The sequence below is a fragment of the Pristiophorus japonicus genome, chromosome 17, assembly GCF_044704955.1.
Source record: "Pristiophorus japonicus isolate sPriJap1 chromosome 17, sPriJap1.hap1, whole genome shotgun sequence".
NCBI classification, from domain to species: Eukaryota; Metazoa; Chordata; class Chondrichthyes; family Pristiophoridae; genus Pristiophorus; species Pristiophorus japonicus.
The window spans coordinates 108,694,006-108,706,292 of NC_091993.1; the positions used below are offsets into that span (position 1 = coordinate 108,694,006).

Sequence of the window (12,287 nt, forward strand, 5' to 3'; positions counted from 1 at the left end):
ACGGGCCACACAGCCCCTTAAAGGGGCCGTGCACCCCCCAAAAATTAAAGAGAACATTGGTTTGTGGAGCCAGGGGGAAACCACCCGAACTGAATATTCATAAGCACAGGAGTAGATGATTCAACCCATCAAGCCTGTTCTGCCATTAAATGAGATGATCTGTAGCTCAACTCCATTTATCCGCCTTGAATCCATGAACCTTGATATCCTTAACTAATAAAAATCTGTCAATCCCATTCTTGAAAATTTGAATTGACCCAGCATACACAGCCTTTTAGGGGAGCAAGTCCCAGATTTCACTGTCCTTTGTGGGAAAAAATGCTTCCTGATTTCACCTCTCAATGTCCATTTCTCTCACTTTTAAGATTGTACCCCCTTGTTCCGGATTCCCCACCAGAGGAAATAGCTTCCCTGTATCTTACCCAATTGAATAATTTTATCAGTAAAAATATTTCAATTAGATCACCCCCTCAACCATCTAAACTCAAGGCAATACAAGCTAAGTGTGTGCAACCTGTCCTCATAATTTAACCCTTTAAGCTTCATCATTCTGGTGAGTCTGCACTCTATCTCCGCCAAGGCCAATATATCCTTTCTGATGTATGGTGCTCAAGACTGAACAGACTACTCTAGACAGGGGTCTGTCTATGGCTCCATACAACTGAAGCATAACTTCCTCCCATTTGTATTCCAAACTTTTTAAGATAATGACCAACATTCCATTAGCCTTTTTGATTATGTTTTCTACCTGTGCACTGGTTTTAGTGATTTGTGTACCTGGACCCCCAAAAGTGTGCTTCTCCACAAGTACTTCCATCTTTCTTGGATCCAAAGTGGATGACCTCACACTCCATCTTGCACAATATTCCCCATTCACTTAAACTGTATATGCTCCTTTGTAACTTTTTGCTCCCATCTACACAACTCACTCTGTCCCCCAACTTGCTGATAAAATGGAAGTACTTGGAAGTGTGGCTGCATGGATAGGAAACTGGTTAACGGAGAGAAAACAGAGAATGGCAGTTAACGGATGCTTTGGGGACTGCAGGGATGTAAACAGTGGTATTCTTCATGGGTCAGTATTGGGACCATTATTCCTCAATATTTATATATAAATGATCTGAATTTGGGTACAGGGAGCACAATATCAACATTTGCAGACAATGCAAAAATAGGGAATATGGTTAATTGTGAAGAGGACCGTAAGCAACTTCAAGAGACCATAGACTGGCTAATAGATTGGGCAGATAGATGTCAGATGAAATGTAATATAGGAAAATGCAAGGCGATACATTTTAGGAGGATGAATATGGTGGGGATATATACACTAAATGGTGAAACCTTTAGTTGGCTGTCCTTAATTACCCAATGTTTGTTGAGGTAAATATTAATTTTAACCCATATTATGGTACCTAGTAGCTTACTCACTATAAATTAGACTGACTGGTCTATCGTAAACCTGGTTTATCATTTTCTCCCACTTTAAACAATCCTCCGGTATTTGAAAGATTGGATGGTTGAAAGATTATCTTTATACCCTTTGTTATTTCCTCTCTAAGACTTCAATGAACATTTCAAGATACATGTCATCAGGGCCCATTACAACCGACAATGTGAACAACCAATCTCTGTTATGCCACTGTGGGGAGGTCCTGTCTAGCCCTGTTAAAGTATATTTAGTGATGTGGAGAGCCTAGAGAAATTGAGGTTGTTTTTCTTAGAGTAGAGATGGTTAAGGGGAGATTTGATAGAGATGTTCAAAATTTTGAAGGGTATTGATAGAATAAGTAAGGAAAAACTGTTTCCAGTGACAGAAGGGTCAGTAACCAGGAGACACAGATTTAAGGTAATTGGCAATAGAATCAGATGCTACATAATGAAAAACGTTTTTATGTAGTGAGTTGTTATGAACTGGAATGCACTGCCTGAAAGTGTCGTGGCAGGAGATTTAATAATAACTTTCAAAAAGGAATTGGATAAACACTTGAAAAGAAAAATAATGCAGGGCTATGGGGAAAGAGCAGGGAAGTGGGACTTATTGGATAGCTCTTTCAAAGAACCGGCAGAGATACGATGGGCCGAATTGCCTCCTTCTGTGCTGCATTCTATGATAGCTAAGTTCTGCTATACATTACTAAAATACATCTGTCCCACTTGTGACAGGGACTGTGGTTCTTGTATTGGACTGTTCATCCACCTAAGGACTCCTTTTTAAGAGTGGAAGCAAGTCTTCCTCGATTCCGAGGGACTGCCTCTGATGATGATGATGATGACATCTGTACACTCAAAAAAAAAAAGAGTTTGTCTGTGTTTCTATGTAAAATCAAAAACCCCAAAGTTGCTGACCGAGCTGCACCACTCTTCCGTTAAGCTTAGCGAAAACGACATCGCGCTGTCTGGCTCACCATTGACATGTATTGCGTGGTGTGAAGTCGCTGTATGTCTGCTGTAGGTATGAACTAAACTGGCCACAGAAAGTTAAAGCTTGTCCATTTTAAAGACATGCAAGTGTTAATTACTACTAAACAGGCACTCTGGTACTGAAAATTAACTATTACAAGTGTGGACTCTCATTCCTTCAGATTTCGATTGTTCGAGATTTAATTAAAATTATTTTTCCTTTCTGTCTCTTTTTTCTCTCCTAATCCCATCTTTCTTTCCCTCTTTATTTCTCTTTACCTGATTTGATATTGAATTCATCCACACTAATTTAAACTTTCTTCTCAGTCCTTGCGCTGTTAATTTTTCAATCCTTCAATCGGATAGGTTAAGGAGATCCAGAGTTGTTTGTCCTGTTCACTCGCGTCCCAGTTGCCCAGTTTCCCTCACTGCGCTGTTATCAGCTCGCACTTTCAGCAACTTGCCACGCAAAAAATGTTCAAACCTAAACATACCAGGGCAGGTCTAACTAATGGTAGATGCCATTAGATGTCCTGCTACAGCAGATGCATTTACCCTTCCATACAGGCTGAGAACGTTAATACGTACTCACTGTTACAGTTTTCTGGGGTCAGATATAGATAGCCCCAAATAGTTCAGTCCACTAATTGATCACCAGGGATAACAGGTACATGCTCCATTCATACAATCAGAGATTGGCTTCAATTAGACTGCAAATAAAACAGATTCTCCCTGCCCCACTACCACCATAGACATCCACTGGTCCAGGTTGGACACGGCCCGTGTGGGTGGTTCCCTGGCTGTGTGCCTCTTTTCTGCGGCCTTGCTGAGGGAGCGATGCATTTTTGGAGGTGCCGTCTTTCGGATAAGACGTTAAACCGAGACCCTGTCTGCTCTCTCAAGTGGACGTAAAAGATCCCACGGCACTATTTTGAAGAAGAGCAGGGCAGTTATCCCCAGTGTCCTGGCCAATAATTATCCCTCAATCAACATAACAAAAACCAGGTAATCTGGTCATTGCTGCTTGTGGGAGCTTGCTGTGCACAAATTGGCCGCCGCGTTTCCTACATTGCAAGAGTGACTACATTCCAAAAGTACATCATTGGCTGGAAAGTGCTTTGAGACGTCAGGTGGTCATGAAAGGCACTATATAAATCCAAGTTTTTCTTTCTATTTCTTTTATCCACACAAGGTGGGCCTGGAGAAGGAGCATGTGGTGTCCACCCATACACTTGAGGCCTTCTGCAACCGATGTGCACCGCAGAGCCTGGATGTGGAGTAAACACGGGAAATGACATTATGATTTAATTTGATGTTTCCTTTTGTCTTTTTTAAAACGATTTGGGTGTTTATTAATTTTGTCCCCTAGAAAGAAGGTACTTTTAATTAGATCTTTTGTTTGATGACTCGAGTGCTGTGTACAGTTCTGGTCACCACATTACAGGAAAGATGTGATTGCACTAGAGAGGGTACAGAGGAGATTTACGAGGATGTTGCCTGGACTGGGGAATTTTAGCTATGAGGAAAGATTGGATAGGTTGGGTCTGTTTTCTTTGGGGGAGGGGAGGGGAGACTTTATTGAGGTGTATAAAATTATGAGGGTCCTAGATAGAGTGGATAGGAAGGGCCTATTTCCCTTAGCAGAGAGGTCAATAACCAGAGGGCATAGATTCAATGTCATTGGTAAAATGATTAGAGGGGAGTTGATAAATGTCTTCACCCAAAGGGTAGTGGGGGTTTGGAACTCACTGCCTGATAGGGTGGTAGAGGCAGAAACCCTCACCACCTTTAAAAAGTACTGGGATATGCATTTGAAGCGCCGTAATCTACAGGGCTATGAACCAAGAGCTGGAAAGTGGGATTCAGCTGGAAAGCTCTTTTTGGCCGGCACAGACACGATGGGCTGAATGGCCTCCTTCTCTGCTGTAACTTCCTATGATTCTATGGAATTGGGGCAATCCAGTGTTTCCTTATTGTTCCAATGTAAAGAGTTAGACCACCCTGGAACAGGTTTTCGTCCTACTAAACTAGGGAAGCTTATAAAAGATGAGCTAGCTCGGCATGTTAGCACCGCCTTATGGTCAAACCGTTCCATTGCGTTACATTCTCTTAATAATCGGCCCCAGATTTCCAACACTTATTCTAAATAGCACATTAGCACATTTTTTTATAGTAAAATTAATAACTGACTGTTGTTAATGCTGTGTTGTGTAAGTCGTTTTAGTGTGAGTAAATTCTCACATAATGGAATTATTTCTGTGACTAATCTGGTTGCAGCTTTTTATTCATTGTTTTATTCATTCCTGGGATGCGGGCATCGCCAGCAAGGCCAGCATTTATTGTACCCCTAATTGTGTGTGACTTGGAGGGGAACTTGTAGGTGGTGTTGGTCTCGTATGCCTGTTGTCCCTCTAGCTGGTAGTGGTCATGGGTTTGGGAGGAGCTGTCGAAGGTGGTGGATGGGATGTCAATCAAGCAGGCTGCTTGGTCCTGGATGGTGTCGAGTTTCTTGAGTATTGTTGGAGCTGCACTCATTCAGGCAAGTGGAGAGTATTCCAGCACACTCCTGACTTGTGCCTTGCAGATGGTGGAAAGGCTTTGGGGAGTCAGAAGGTGAGACACTCGCCGCAGAATACCCAGCCTCTGACCTGCTCTTGTGGCCACAGTATTTATGCGGCTGGTCCAGTTAAGTTTCTGGTCAATGGTGACCCCCTCAGGATGTTGATTTTGGGGGATTCGACATTGGTAATGTCATTGAATATCATGGGGAGGTGGTTAGACTGTCTCTTATTGGTGATAGTCATTGCCAGACACTTGTGTGGTGTCAGTGTTACTTGCCACTTGTCAGCCTGAATGTTGTCCAGGTCTTGTTGCATACGGGCACAGACTACCTCATTATCTGAGGAATTGTGAAAGAAACTGAACACTGTGCAGTCATCAGTGAACATCTCCACTTCTGACCTTATGATGGAGGGAAGGTTATTGATGAAGCAGCTGAAGATCATTGGGCCTAGGACACTGCTCTGAGGATCTCCTGCAGCGATGTCCTGGGGCTGGGATGATTGGCCTCCAACAATCACAACCATCTTCCTTTGTGCTAGGTATGACTCCAGCCAGGGGAGAGTATCCCTCTGATTCCCATTGACTTCAATTTTACTAGGGTTCCTTGATGCCACACTCGGTCAACTGCTGCCTTGATGTCAAGGACAGCCACTCTCACCTTACCTCTGGAATTCAGCTCTTCAGCTGTTTTGAACAAGGCTGTAATGACATCTGAAGCCGAGTGGTCCTGGCAGAACCCAAACTGAGCATCGGTGAGCAGGTTATTGGTGAGTAGGTGTCGCTTAATAGCACCGTCCATGACACCTTCGATCACCTTTGTTTGATTGAGAGTAGGCTGATGGGGCAGTAATTGACTGGATTGGATTTGTCCAGCTTTTTCCACTTTGTCGGCTAGATGACAGTGTTGTAGCTGTACTGGAACAGCTTAGTTAGAGGTGCGGCTAGTTCTGGAGCACAAGTTTTCAGTACTGCAGCCGGCATATATTGTTGTGGCCCATAGTCTTTGCTGTATCCAGTGAGCTCAGCCGTTTCTTGATAGCACATGGAGTGGATCGAATTGGCTGAAGACTGGCTTCTCTGATGTCGGGGACCTCTGGAGAAGGCCGAGATGGATCATCCACTTGACACTACTGGCTGAAAAAGGCTGCAAATGCTTCAGCCTTGTCTTTTCCACTTGCGTGCTTGGCTCCGCCATCATTGAGGATGGGGATGTTCATGGAGCCTCCTCCTCCTGTTAGTTGTTTAATGGTCCACCACCATTCACGACTGGATGTGGCAGGACTGCAGAGCTTTGATTTGATCCGTTGGTTGTGGGATCGCTTAGCTCTATCTATAGCATGCTGCTTCTGTAGTTTAACACGCATGTAGCCCTGTTTTGTAGCTTCCCCTTTTTGCCACCTCATTTTAAGGTATGCCTTGTGCTGCTCCTGGCATGCTCTTCTACACTCCTCATTGAACCAGGGTTAGTTCCAAGGCTTGGTGGTAATGGTAGAATGAGGGATATGTCGGGCCATGAGGTTACAGATTGTGGTGGAATACAATTCTGCTGCTGCTGATGGCCCACAGCGCCTCATGGATGCCCAGTTTTGAGCTGCTAGATCTGTTTTGAATCTATCCCATTTAGCATGGTGGTAGTGCTAGAGTCCTCCTCAACCGTCTTCTCCCCGTGACCAAGGAGCTCCTGCCGGAGTCGCAGTGCGGATTTCGTCCCCTCCGGGGCACAATAGACATGATTTTGGCAGTGCGACAGCTGCAGGAAAAATGCAGGGAACAGCGCCAGCCCTTATACATGGCCTTCTTCGACCTTACAAAGGAGCGTCCTCCGTTTCGGATGCCCCCAAAAGTACGTCACCATCCTCCGCCTGCTCCACGACGACATGCAGGCCGTGATCCTTACCAACGGATCCATCGCAGACCCAATCCACGTCCGGTCTGGGGTCAAGCAAGGCTGCGTCATCAGCCCAACCCTCTTCCCAATCTTCCTCGCTGCCATGCTCCACCCCACAGTTGACAAGCTCCCCGCTGGAGTGGAACTAAACTACCAGTGGGAAGCTGGTCAACCTTCGCCGTCTCCAGGCCAGGTTCAAGACCAGTCCAATCTCAGTTGTCGAGCTACAGTACGCGGACAATGCCTGCGTCTGTGCACACACAGAGGCTGAACTCCAGGACATATGCCTCGGTAAATACGTTGACTATGAAAGCATGGGCCTTATGCTAAACATCAGTAAGACAAAGGTCCTCCACCAGCCTGTTCTCGCCGCACAGCACTGCCCCCCAAACATCAAGATCCACGGCGCGGCCCTGGACAACGTGGACCACTTCCTTTATCTCGGGAGCTTCCTATCAACAAGAGCAGGTATTGACGACGAGATCCAACACCGCCTCCAGTGCGCCAGTGCAGTCTTTGGCCGCCTGAGGAAAAGAGTTTTTGAAGACCAGGCCCTCAAAACTGTCACCAAGCTCATGGTCTACAGGGCCGTAGTAATACCTGCCCTCCTGCATGGCTCAGAGACATGGACCATGTACAGTAGACACCTCAAGTCGCTGGAGAAATACCACCAACGATGTCTCCACAAGATCCTACAAATCACCTGGGAGGACAGATGCACCAACATTAGCATCCTCGACCAGGCCAACATTCCCAGCATTGAAGCACTGACCACACTTGATCTGCTCCGCTGGGCAGGCCACATAGTCCGCATGCCAGACACGAGACTCCCAAAGCAAGCGCTCTACTCGGAACTCGTACACGGCAAATGAGCCAAAGGTGGGCAGAGGAAATGTTACAAGGGCACCCTCAAAGCTTTCCTGATAAAGTGCGACATCCCCACTGACACCTGGGAGTCTCTGGCCAAAGACCGCCCTAAGTGGAGGAAGTGCATCCAGGAGGCCGCTGAACACCTTGAGTATCATCGCCAAGAGCATGCAGAAATCAAGCGCAGGCAGCGGAAGGAGCGTGCGGCAAACCAGGCTCCCCGCCCACCCTTCCCTTCAACCGCTGTCTGTCCCACCTGTAACAGAGACTGTGGTTCTCATATTGGACTGTACAGCCACCTAAGAACTCATGCGAAGAGTGGAAGCAAGTCTTCCTCGATTCCGAGGGACTGGCTATGATGATGATGATGAGTGCCACACAACACGATGGAGGGTGTCCTCAGCATGAAGACAGGATTTCATCTCCACAAGGACAGTGCGGTGGTTTCTTCTACCTATATTGCCATTTCGGCCCATTGTGTTCATGCCGGCCGACAAAGAGCTATCCAGCCTAATCCCACTTTCCAGCTCTTGGTCCGTAGCCCATTAGTTACGACACTTCAAGTGCACATGTTCTGTAAAAATCCGTTTGCACTACAAAAGCTGTCAAGCTATTGATGAGATTGTTGCAAGCTCCTCACTTGCTTAATTTCTTTTAGATCATGTGGAATTTCCTTAATTTCCACTTTGAGAAAAGAAATGAGCTGAACTGACTGGTTGGACACAACTTTAATGGTGCTTTTCATTCATTCTCTGCCTGTGGCCATTGGTGGAAAGGCTGTCTCAAGTTGCTCTTGAGAAGGTAATGGTGATGGCCCATCTTGAACCACTGTCATGGTGTGGTGAAGTTGCTCCCACATTGCTGTTACGTAGGGACTTCTAGGATTTTGACCCAGCGACAATGGAGGAATGGTGATATATGTTCAAGCCAGGATGATGTGTGACTTGGAGGAGAACTTGGAGCTGATGGTGTTCGCATGCACCTTCTGCCCTTATTCTTTAGGTGGTGGAAGTCATTGGTTTGGGAGGTATTTCTGAAGAAGCCTTGGTGAGTTGCTACAGTGCATCCTGCAGATAATTCACATGGTAGCCACAATATACTGATGGTGGAGGGAGTGAATATTTAAGCTGGTGGATGGGGTGCCGTTCAAGTGGACTGCTTTGTCCTGGATGGTGTTGAGCTTCTTGAGTGTTGGAGCTGCACTCATCCAGGCAAGTAGAGTGTATTCATCACACTCCTGACTTGTGCATTGTAGGTTGTTGTCACTGCTGGCAAGATTGCAAGGAAGTACTAAGAACAATCATGTTGAATTGGTGAAAGTGAAAGATTTCTAATTAAGGAGAGAATTTCAAATATTGTTTTGAAAGCTTTAGGGTGAATGTTGATGGTCAAATTTAATTGAGGAAGTGTGGATAGGATGTGGATAGTGGAGCCTGAACATGGATGGGGGTAGGAAATAGTTTGAGTGGGGATACAGTGAAGTTTGAATGGGGATGGTGGGTGTAGGGGGTGGGTGGTGGGGACATGGATGTGCCTACAGTGAGTACACAGTGATCAGTGTGCAGGTCGGAGTTGAGTTAGTCAGTGCAGGACTTTCAACTGGAGAGCAAATGATGAGGGTAAGTAATGTCGTGGGAATGAAATTGATCCCCTGGAGAGAAAGGGAAGAATAGATGGACTGGGATAAAACATAAAATGCTGGAAATACTCATCGAGTCAGGCAGCATCTGTGGAGAGAGAGAAACCAAGTTAACGTTTCAGGTCGGTGACTTTGCGCCAGTTCTGTAAAATCATTAATATATTCCAAATGAACTTCTGTTCTATAACAAGAAAATGACATGATGTCATGTAAAATATAGTTAGGTGTCCCTTTTTGAAATTAGGAAATGTAATTTCTCAGCATTATTGAAATGAAAGCATTTGCTTAGAGTTCAGAGTTTGGTTGAGAACCCTGGCTTTGTCTGATAGGCCAGTTAAGAACTTGCAGACATTGTGGAACTGGTATGTTATTGGAGAGAGGCAACTGAGAACCCCCAGCAATTTAAATTATTTTTGCCCCTGTGCAGCCAATGCACGATATCGAAAGTGTGAATCATCTTAATTAGAAGAATTGCTGTTCAAAAGTTTAAACTTTCCCATGTTTATACCGAGCATGGAGCTGTTTAGTTTGTTTTAGATTACATTTTTGTGTTGTGCTGTAGCTGCTTGAAAACCGATGGCCAGGGCTGGGAGTCAATCATGTGGGAAGAATAATGTTCATGTGCTGGAATAAATTCGGCAATTTTCAAAATGTTCCTAGATGAGAATAAGGAGAGGGATTACAGGAAGAGCGTGACTGAATTCAAGATTACAAGTTTGTTGAAGCATTACTGGATAGAGATATGCTCACATCAAAGATTGCATTCATAGTAGAATGCAGATGTATACATGCTTTCAGTAGTTTTCAGCCTTACTTGAGACAAAGACTTGTTTTTATTTCACAAGCATTGTGAATCTGCCTCACTTCTCCTGTTCTGTTTGTAACAGTGATGTTACAAGGGAAGCGTGCATTTGTAACAGGAGCCAGCACAGTAACAGAGGAGCAGACAGCCTATCACCTGGCTCAAATGGGATCACTTGTACTGGTTACAGCACGGAGAGGAGCATGTCTGAAGGAGGTATGTGCCAAGGTGTTTTGTGCTGTGGGCTTATGGCCAATAGGAATTGGGTTATGAGCCCAAACTTAGTTCACATAGGATACTTTCAACTGACAACGACAGAGATAGACTTTCATAATGACTCTGTCCTGGAATGACAGTGTACCAAGTCACTGCAACACCCAGTTCCGAAGCTATAAGGGGACATTTTTTCCAGTTAAGAACGCTAATGCAGGAGCAGAACAAATGCTGATAGGGATGAAAAATCTGGCTAAGTGCAATTGAGCAGGATCCGTGCCACACTGCACAAAATGGTATTTCCCATAGTATTTTAGACAGGTTTAAGGTGGTCCCACCAAAGGCAATCTGTAGCTTCATTTAAATACTCCAATAGATTTCAATAGTGACCCTTCACCAGTTCCGCAGTATTGCGGGCAACTTGCCCAACTTTTAAAATCATTAGTACCTGTTGCATTCCCAATGCAGTTAGGACCTGCCTGTTTTGGTAACATGCATGTAACTTCAGTTGGTTTCCTGTCTCAACTGTAACATTTTATTATCAAAAAATCTAGGTTGACACTCCAGAGCAGTGCTGAAGGAGTGCTGCACTGTCGGAGGTGCCGTCTTTCGGATGAGACATTAAACCGAGGCCCGTCTGCTCTCTCAGGTGGACGCTAAAGATTCCATGGCACTATTTCGAAGAAGAGCAGGGAAGTTATCCCCAGTGTCCTGGCCAATATGTATCCCTCAATCAACATAATAAAAACAGATTATCTGGTCATTATCACATTGCTGTTTGTGGGAGCTTGCTTGTGCGCAAATTGGCTGCCGCGTTTCCTACATTACAACAGTGACTACACTCCAAAAGTACTTCATTGGCTGTAAAACGCTTGAGACGTCCGGTGGTTGTGAAAGGCGCTATATAAATGCAAGTCTTTCTTTTTATTTCAGGTTGTCGCTAAGAGCTTGGCCTTTGCGGACAATATAAATGGTAGCATTGAAGACATGGCCTTCGCTGAGCATGTGGGGAAAGAAGCAGAGAAACTGTTTGGTATACCACGATGCCAAATATTAACCCAGTGAATAGGGTGTTATGTCCACAGGAAATCTCATATACAACCTGATTTGAATTTCTAGTTATAGTCAGGTTGCTCTAGAAACTAATCCCTGTTTATAATGTGTCCCATCACATTTTATCCTCTCCATGGGCTCAATTTTGGCCGAGCCCGTTTTTCAGTGCACTTACCTGAGTTGTGCCGCTTAAGTACATGCGGAGATGGTCCGGAAAAAAATATTGCAACTTTGGCCGCTGTCTGGCCTCTTCACTGCAGTCGCGCAACATGGCCAGTCGACTTGGGGGGGGTGGAGCCTGCGTTCTGCGCTGGAAAATGTGCCAGGACGTTTGCACATGCGCAGTGGAGAATAGTGATGGCCGCGCATGCGCACCCACAAGTGTGCAATGGAGGAGGCAAGATTTTGAGATGTGAGAGCTGGGCCTCAAAGAAACTCTTTTAGAGTCTACCTATAAAACATAAAACATTAAACCGTGCCACCCGACCTGGATGACACACCAGACATTTACAAGGCCCTCTTTTTTTTTCTTTTTTTTTTCTTCTTTTTTTTTTGTGTTTTTCTTTTTTTTTGTTTTTTTTTTTGGGCACTAAAATCACCTTTTTTCCCCAGTGCCCCCTATAAAAGGGAAGGGGACACTAAAAACACCGGCAATTAAAACAAATTAAACTTTAAAACGTAAAATCAAATTAAAATTTGGTTGCCGGGCGTGATGATGCACTCAAGTCCCTCCGGTGCCCACCTCTCGTGGAAGGCCGCGAGCGTACCGGTGGACACCGCGTGCTCCATCTCCAAGGACACCCTGGACCGGATGTAAGAGCGGAAGAGAGGCAGGCAGTCAGGTTGAACGACCCCCTCGACCG

General features: G+C 45.1%; 1 long non-coding RNA gene across 1 annotated transcript in view; it reads left to right on the forward strand.

Moving 5' to 3' along the window:
• Positions 1 to 11,932, forward strand: part of LOC139228262 (uncharacterized) — a 35,575-nt gene extending 23,643 nt beyond the window's left edge. The window contains exon 3 of the long non-coding RNA XR_011587539.1: positions 10,244 to 11,932. This is a non-coding gene — a long non-coding RNA (uncharacterized lncRNA). The remainder of the gene's footprint in view (positions 1 to 10,243) is intronic.
• The last annotated feature ends 355 nt before the right edge of the window (positions 11,933 to 12,287 follow it).